This window comes from Zonotrichia albicollis, chromosome 5 (assembly GCF_047830755.1).
Source record: "Zonotrichia albicollis isolate bZonAlb1 chromosome 5, bZonAlb1.hap1, whole genome shotgun sequence".
NCBI lineage: Eukaryota > Metazoa > Chordata > Aves > Passeriformes > Passerellidae > Zonotrichia > Zonotrichia albicollis.
The window spans coordinates 49722407-49731013 of record NC_133823.1 but is presented as its reverse complement, the minus strand read 5'-3'; positions in this window follow the sequence as shown (position 1 = coordinate 49731013).

Here is an 8607-nt window from a genome sequence, read left to right as displayed (position 1 = left end):
GGAGATGACCAGGCTCTCTTCATCTCCATCCATCCTCTTCTTTCCCAGTTTTCTGCACTTGGGGAGCTTCTGAATCAGGCTGGGGCAGACCTCGCTCTGTTCCCACCCACCAGCACCTTTCAATGTGCTGAGAACAGCGATTCGAGTGTGTGATGTATTTACTGCTCACCATCTCCCTGCCCTCATTTCATAGAATATGAATATTTCATAGAATATATCCTGAGTGAATATTTCATGGAATATATCCTGAGTTGGAATGGACCCACAAGGATCACCAAGTGCAGTTCCTGGCCCTGCACAAGACAGCCCCAGTAATCACCCCATGGGCCTGAGAGCTTTGCCTGTGCTCCAGGCCTGGCACTGGCTGCAGAAGCAGCAGCCTGAGCAGCCATCCTGGCCTTAATGAGAGTCCTGTGTAGAACAGCAACCTGTCACACTTACCTTAACTTTGATAAAGACTCTCTGTTCTCTTGGGAAGGCTGCATAGCAGAGAAGTGACTGCAGCCATAAACGCCGCGTGTGAATGTTTTTCCTTTCCCTCCCAGGACACTGGGAGGCAGCACATTTGAGTGAATGGCCACCAAGGGCAGAAATGTCTGCTCTAACAAGTGCTTGGTGCTGTGACTGTGGCTGGTTTGTCGTTCCTTCTGTACCCCAAGACTTGTTTTAAACTTTCCCAGGTAGAAACATAAATGCTGTATTGTGTGTGATAAAGATGGATCCTGCTGGCAGAAGCAGTGGTCTCTGTTGGTTTTCTCCAAGCTGTTGCACTGGCTTTATCAATTATCCTTTCAAATGTCTGGCATTGATTTCTCAGTGGCAGACAGCAGCCTGGATGAGATGTTGCTCTGGCGTTGCTGGACACCAGCATTATCCTGCAAGAACAGACTTTCATGTTTTGCAGAAGTGCCCATTTTACCCAAGTGTGTATGGTTTACACTTAGGGTTCCCACATGGAGCTGCTAGAAGGAAAACCAGAAGGGAAACAAGCATCTTCTGGAGTCAGCTTTTTGTTTCTTAGCACACTGACTGAAATGTGTCTGTTAAACTACTGCTTGCAAAACCACAGGGTATTATGAAATTTTGAGCTGAAGGAGATCAGTAGAAAGACTCTAGGGAATCAGGCTTAAAAAAATGCAAGTTTTGGATTGTGGCAAAACTCTGAGAGGAAATTCCAGAAAGATATTTTAAAGTTTAAAAAGTGTTCCCCAAGATTTCAGGAGGTCCAAGGGCACTGAGGGATGAAGTGCTGTACCCACAGCCAGCCCTTCCTCTAGGCAGACCTCAGGAAGGAACATCTACATTTTGATTTATAAAGTCAGCCCTCCTCAGGCAACTCAAGACTTAATACTAGGCATAAACAACATTTGTAACCATTATCTTACAGGACAAAACTAAGCCAGTATCAAATGATTGATTTTGTTGTTTACAACATAGATACAATGCTCATTCCTAGGTGCAAGAACTTGAACTGCATTAGAAAACATAAAATAAATGTCCTTATTTTCTTTTTTTTTATTGCCAGTCTTTAAAAATTGGTTACTAATAGATCTTCTGTCCTTTTCCTACCCCCTTTCAAACAATGGCCCATCCAAGGGCATCTCTGAGCTACAGCTGCTGTTACCTGCAAGAGAATACATAACAGCATTCACCTCCAGGCATCACCTTGGAAACGGCAGAGCAGCTTTGTGCAGTGTCCAGGGGAGAGTGGGATGCTCTGCAGAGAATCAAAAGGCATTGCCCTTCTCCAAAGAGCCCTCAGCCTGTTGTTTATGGCAGCAGCAGCCCCAGGTGGAGGCGATTGAGGTGGGCTGGTGCTGGCCATTGTCAGCCCTGACTCCAGAGCCCTGGGCACGGTGGGGTCAGAGCAGTTTGGGCTCAGCTCGTGGCACCCAGGCCTGGGCTGCTGTTTCAGGACCTGTGTGAGTGTCAGTGGTGCAGCTCTGGTGAGCACATCTCTCAATGTCTCTTTTGTTGTGGCAAGGAGGAGTCTTTGCACTGCGTCAAAATGTTCTGCATTGTGCAGGAGCCTCTGGCCACTGCAGCAACATTACTCTGATTACAGGGAGTGCTAAAATAAATCACATCCTCCACTGGCTGATGTCACCATGGAAAGGAATGGCCTCACTGCCTGCAAATCTGTGGCTCTTAATAGACAAAATATATGCATACATGGAAATGGTGTATTCATAAAAGATGAAGCAGAAAACCAATAGCATGTATTAAAAAAAAAAAATAGGTGACACAGACACCGAGCTGTAGAATGAAGTCAGGCTGCTGTTTCTATCTTCTTTTAATCACATTTTATCCCAACAGCCCAGCATTGTCACACATCCTCACCCTGAGCACATGGACTAGCTTGCTGGCTGCTGGAGTCAGCTGCAAAGTCTCTCGTGACGTTTTTGCCATCCCAGAGATCCCTTCCAACACATTGCCATAAATAAAACCAAGTAAAGGCCTGGGAAGGCACCTGTAGCATAGGTCAGCATTTATCCTGCTTCAAACAAAGGGGATCGTGCTTGTTTTATCTCATTACTAGGGAATTTGGCAAGAGCTAGCCTGTGCAAAAGCATGGAGTGCTGGGGGAGATGCCCTGTGCTGAGGGAGTGTTGCAGCCTGCAGTGCCATGAAAGCCACAAGTGCTCTGTGTTTATCATGAACTGAGCTGCTCTTTGTCATTTTTACACTGCAAAACACAGTATTGGGGATTCTGGTGAGACTGAAGCTGGAAAAAAGGCAGAAGGGCAGCAGAGAGTGTGTGGCCAAGGGTCAGATGGAGCAAGCATTAATTGTCTCCAGCTTGTCAGCTAGCTGTGATATTTGTACACACCTTTATTTCTCAAGGTGATATGGGGGTGCTATAAGAATAATGAGCTCTTCAGCTTGCAGGCAGAAGGATGCTTTTACTAAAGGTGAGACATACTGAGAATGCTCCTGACACTGAAAAGACATTTACCTTCATGCCTGGTCTCGATGAGACAGAAAAGTCACCTGGGTAAAAGGTGAAGAGGCTGCACCTGGAGGGGAAATCAAGCTTTTCCCTCCCACTGCTTTCGCTGTCCACCTTGGGAGCTCACATCATGCAGCCTTCAACACTCAGCCCTGCCAGCTGCCCAAAGAGGGAGGCAATGCCTCCTGGTGCCAGTGGCCACACAAAACCCAATGCACAATTTTCACCATGGATGGAGGCAAACAGGACTCAGGACTTTGGGCACAATTTCACAGAGATAAAACTAGGAGAATCTGTCACCAGCTGATGTTCCAGGGCTGTGTGGGGGTGGTCCCTCTGCCTCTCCATCAGGCTCAGAGGAAAGATGTGGCCACGCTGAGCAGTTTGGCAGCCAGGCAGGATGGCTACAAACCATAAAGCAGACAGGTTAATTTGCTACCTTAACTCTTGAAGGCTGCCTCAGGCTGGGAAAATCAAATTTTCACAGAGAGTGAAGCAAGCAAAAACCCCACAAACATCTGTCTTTGGTGCTGCTGAGAGTCTGGGAAAAGGAAGCATCTTTTCCCTGCATACCTGCATCTCAAAATGATGGAGGCACCAACAGGGCTTTGGGCTTTGGGAAGAGATTGCTTGTCACAGTGGGAATGAAGTGAAATCATTAATTAGCATTGTAATTGGGGAAAACAGAACTCTATCATATGAACAACGACGAATCAGCCTTATTATTTACAAATGTTTAGGTTTTTCGGCTGAAGGCTTGGGCTTGAAGACATGTGCAGCCATGCAAAACCTCCCCACTGCTTTGACAAAGCCAGGACTTCCTTCCCTAACAGTGATCATAAATGGGGGGCAAAAAGAGAAAATGGGTGTTTAGTGTTGCCTGGACTTGCTGAGAAAGAGCAGGAGGTTACAGTGATTTGTATGTACCCTAAGCAATAATTTTAAAGAAAATGTTTAACTTTTGGGTTTTTTTTCAGAAAGAGGTTTCATCCCTTGTGCTGAGGGAACACGGATGAGCTCACATGTCTTGCAGTGGGGCATTTCCAGATTGCCACAACACTTAACTCTGTGCACAGACCTGCAAAGGTGCTTTGCTCATGAGCTGGTTTTGCACATGGGCAAGACACAGTGAAAGAAAGGGCGACTCAAAACCTCCACATTTTCCCTGGTCCCCTCTGTCTTATGTTCTTCTGTTTGAACTGCATTTTCTGTACCATTATCTTCTGCTTTCTGCTAACACACACTCACCCCTTCCCCTCTTGGCTGCCAAAGAAGCATGCTGGAGGCTTTTCAGGAGACCCTCACCACAGCTGAAGTCCAAGAAACATCTCCAAAAATCCATGTCTTCCTGTCTTGACTGCAGTCAGCACCTCTCTTCCTGTGACACTCGTGGGACACTCACCTGCTCTCCCTGCCCAAGTCCCAGCTCTTCCTGGCTTGCAGCTCTGTGAGATCTGTGAGGAGGTGTTCTGGCCTTTTTTGGGGGTATCTCTTCCACAGCTGCTGCGTTTCCTTCATTTACAAGGATAACACACAGTAAAAACTCACCCATGCTAACTAGGCCAAGCAGATGAGACTTTTTGCAGTTTAACAGTACCAGGGGAAGCATTTTCCAGTTTTATGCAGAACTTGACAAATGGTCAATGATTTTTTCTATGCCATTGAAATTCCACTGGCTTTTTATATTATGTTAGTGTTGTGATTTTTGAGAGAAAATGAGGGTTTAGTTTAACTGTGGCAGATTTTTTACAGAGCAATCTACTTTATAGATGGGATTTATATGGTTCTTGCAGTAAGGCATCATGACAGGCTCAGAAAAAGGATTTGCACCATGAATTTTATTTTCATTTAATTCTTGGGAAACTGAACCCAAGGAGGTTCAATAGAGGGTGGGAATCATGGAGGGCGTTGGGCAGAAAGGAAACTTCACCCATCCTTGTACTTCCTAAACCAGAGCATGAGCAGCATCAGTGGGTGACCCAGGTTAGATTGATTTCTAAAGGGCATCCTCAGGAGAAAATCTCCTTCCAAGAAACACATTTCTGGCAGGCCTTCCCCCACCAGCTTTCTAAGCTTTCAAGCTGCCAAAAATGAATTGCTCTCTTTGACAAAGCTTTAGAATTAATTCAGGCTGAATCTCCTGCCCCTTCTGGATTTGAGTTATTATCCATTATTTTCATCTACAATGCATTTGGCTACCACAAACTTTTAAATTAAAACATTTTTCCATGTTTTTTCTTTTGCACTTTGAAGAAAGTAAAATTGTTTGAAATGTAGAGAGGTAACCCTTCTTTGAGAAGTGCAGGACATTCAAGTAAATCTTTAGCAGAGAGTATTTCTCACAGCAGCAAGTTATTTTACCGAAGCATATGATGTAGTTGTTTTATATATCATTTATTTGCAGACATATAATAAAATATCTCTTCTTTGTTCAGTCTGTTTCCAATTTAGTCAGCAAGAAATAAAATAATTAGGAAAATACACCCGTGTCTTATCTGGCACAACAGCAGTGCCATATTTTTAATTTGGAATGAGATGACTAGAAGTGCTTCATTAGCTGAAGACAGGGAGCTGTTATATGGCCTGTGGAAGCTGAAATGTGATAGAAATAAATGTAAATAAAGTTATCATAACCAAACCCAACTGTAGCCTGTATCCCTTGACTTCAGTTGGCATGAATTATTGACAATAATGTAGACATTTTAAAAGGGGGAAGAGAAAATTTATCATTTCTCAGTCAGCCTTGACTCAATTAGCCAGGATGGGAATAATTTATGCTTGAAAAACGATTTCTGATTATTTAAAGTTGCAGGGCTCCTCATTGTTGTTCTGAAAAATTTGAACAACATCCGGGAGGGAGGAAGGAAGGCAGGAAGGCAGGAAGGCAGGAAGGCAGGAAGGAAGGAAGGAAGGAAGGAAGGAAGGAAGGAAGGAAGGAAGGAAGGTGGGTGCTGCTTTTGTGTCCCAGCTGTGTCTACGTGCTGTCTGTTGATGTTCACTGTAACTGGCTGGGCTGTGTGAGGTGCAATGTTTACAATGCCCAATCTTTCCTTTTTTCACCTTTTTCACAAACAAATGGCACATGGTTGATGGTACAAGGCACTCTCTGAAAATGCATGCTTTAATAGTCCTAGTTTCTCTCTGAGATTAAAAATAATGGTATGCTCAAAGATGTGTGCTAAATGTTCCTTTTTCTTTCATGTACAAGTCTGTTCACATGAAATTTCTGCTACTTCAAAATAAATAAATAAATAGATCAATAGATAATCTAGCAAAAGCCCCAAAACCCAGCAACTGCAGCCTTCTGCTAATGGTTTGTGCCCTGGAACAGTGTACATTAAAAAGCCCATTTCTGCTGAAGCTTTTCATAGTGCACTTGACAACTCTGTTACTGAAGTGGCACAGAAAACGCCTCTGCCAGCCTTGCTAATGCACAAACTGCTTCCTTGCACTTACAGAAATGCCTCTTGCAAGCACATACTGTGCAAACATGTCAGTGTTTATTAAATCTGGGGCTGAGATGTGGAATGGCCTCAGTTTCCTCTGATACCAAGGCAGATGATGTTCCACTCCCTGCAGGAACAGCACTTAGCTGCTAAATAATGCTATATTCTTATTCTTCCTCAAGTAAATTCCCTTTCTCTAGCAATCTCACACTCTTGGAGTGATGCCAGCCTTATCCAAATGTGACTTGCCCTTTGGGGAATTTCTTTGAATAATTTCTCTTGTAGGGAGGAGAGAAGCTGAGAATTATGGCACCCTGCATTCATATAAATGCCATGAAATGGTTGTTTACAGAGAACTGCTTATCAATCCAGCAAAAAGCCCCACTGTGCAAATGATGTGAATTGGTTAGAATAACAGGTAACTCTTAAAGGACCTGCAGCTGAAATCCAGACATATTTATACTTGCTGCTATGAGATTCCTGGTGCTTGGCATCTCTTTGGAACACATCATTATATTAATTGTTCATTTTCTGAGGATTAAAAGACCAGGTTAGGACTTTAGGAGACAAGATGAAAATGATTCAACAATGTGGGGGCAAATCCAGTCAGTTGCAATAATCTCATCAAATATTTAAGTTGAAGTACAGATGCCTATTGTGGAAAGAAATTTGGTCTGGACTGGAATTTCACAGCTGGTTTTGGTATCTTTGATCTTGAACGAAAATTCACCCCCAACACCCCAGGTCTGGAGACATCTCTGCAAGGCCACCTGTAAATCTCAGTCTCCATGGAAATAGGCTGCTCTGTGAAGGGTGAAGTTTCCCATGGGGTTGGACTCTGTGTCTTCCCTGTCCTTCCCAGCTCTCTCATTTCCTCTCTGCATGGCCAGGCAAGAAGCAGCATCTTTTATGCTGTGCTGACATGGGCTGATTGGCCAGTGAGTTCTTGCCTCCCTGATAAGGGACTGGAAGTGTTTTTCCCTTGGTGGGACTACCCTGGGATGTGAAAGCTAATATCTGCCCAAAACCCATAGAATGGCATACCTGTGGGGCCACTGCCTCTGTCAAATGGGACTGAAAGTGATTGGTGGATTAAAAAATTCTTAATTGGGTCACTGAGACAAGGTGGTAGCATTGGTTTGGTTTCCTTTGCCCACTACAGCTGTGAACAGCTTGTAAAAATTACTTTCCTAGCTTATTTTGGGTTTTCTTGTGCTTAAACTTGTATGCTCTTTTGCAGACAAAAACCCCACTCCAAACATGGGATCTCTCTGCTGTGTGGCACTGTGTGAACCAGGTTAAACTTGTGTCAGCGGTAAAAGCAGCAAAGTTTAGTTTTGGTGCTGTGTCCCACACTGAGTCATGCAGCTGAAACACCATGGTTTGGGGCTAGTGTCTGCATCACAGCTTAGGGTGCAAAGAGGACAGGCTCGTGGGGGTTTGACTCCATTCCTGTAAAACAGATAAAGGCTTTAGATGGATCTCTTCTGTCTCAGACTCTGCCCAGAAATGGGGACTGCCACACTGCAGAAGACCTGGGGAAGAGAGGCAAAGGTCAAGAACAGGAAACACAGAATTATCAGCTTCACCTGAGTTCCTGCTGCTCTGTTTGAGCAGGGCACCATAAAACCAGTGCCATAACAAACAATGCCATGTGACCACATGTCCTTTGGTACTTGGTATTTTTAAGGCTGGGGCCAGATGTCTTCTGGAAAGCATTGTCATCCAGAAACTGACTGGGGGCATCCCAATAATAAGGGAAATTTTAAGGATTATGTTGAAGGTGGTCTGGTAAACTTGGTTGTCCAGGCTTTAAAGCAACACTTAGAGCATCCTAAGGCCCAGTTCTCCACCTTGTTGTGTCAGGATGGACAAAAGATGCTGACTGAGACTGCTGTTAATTCCCCAGGGGCTTGCTGGTGTGAAGATGTTCCTATCTGGGACTTTGTCTCTCCTGACATCCAAGAAAGACAAAGCAAACCCATAAACTTCCTCACTGTTACTCTGGCCTCAACTACTTTACAAATGTCAATTAAAATTCATGAACTGGATTGCTCAGAGATGAACAGAGGCAAACAGGAAATTTTTATCCTTTTTCTCTGTTGGGTTTCTTAGACATAGGGTGGAAACTTGGGTAATCCATGAGCCCTGTCTCTTCATGTTATGAAGAGATCTGCTAATAAAATGACAATTCAGTGACAGGGAAAAATA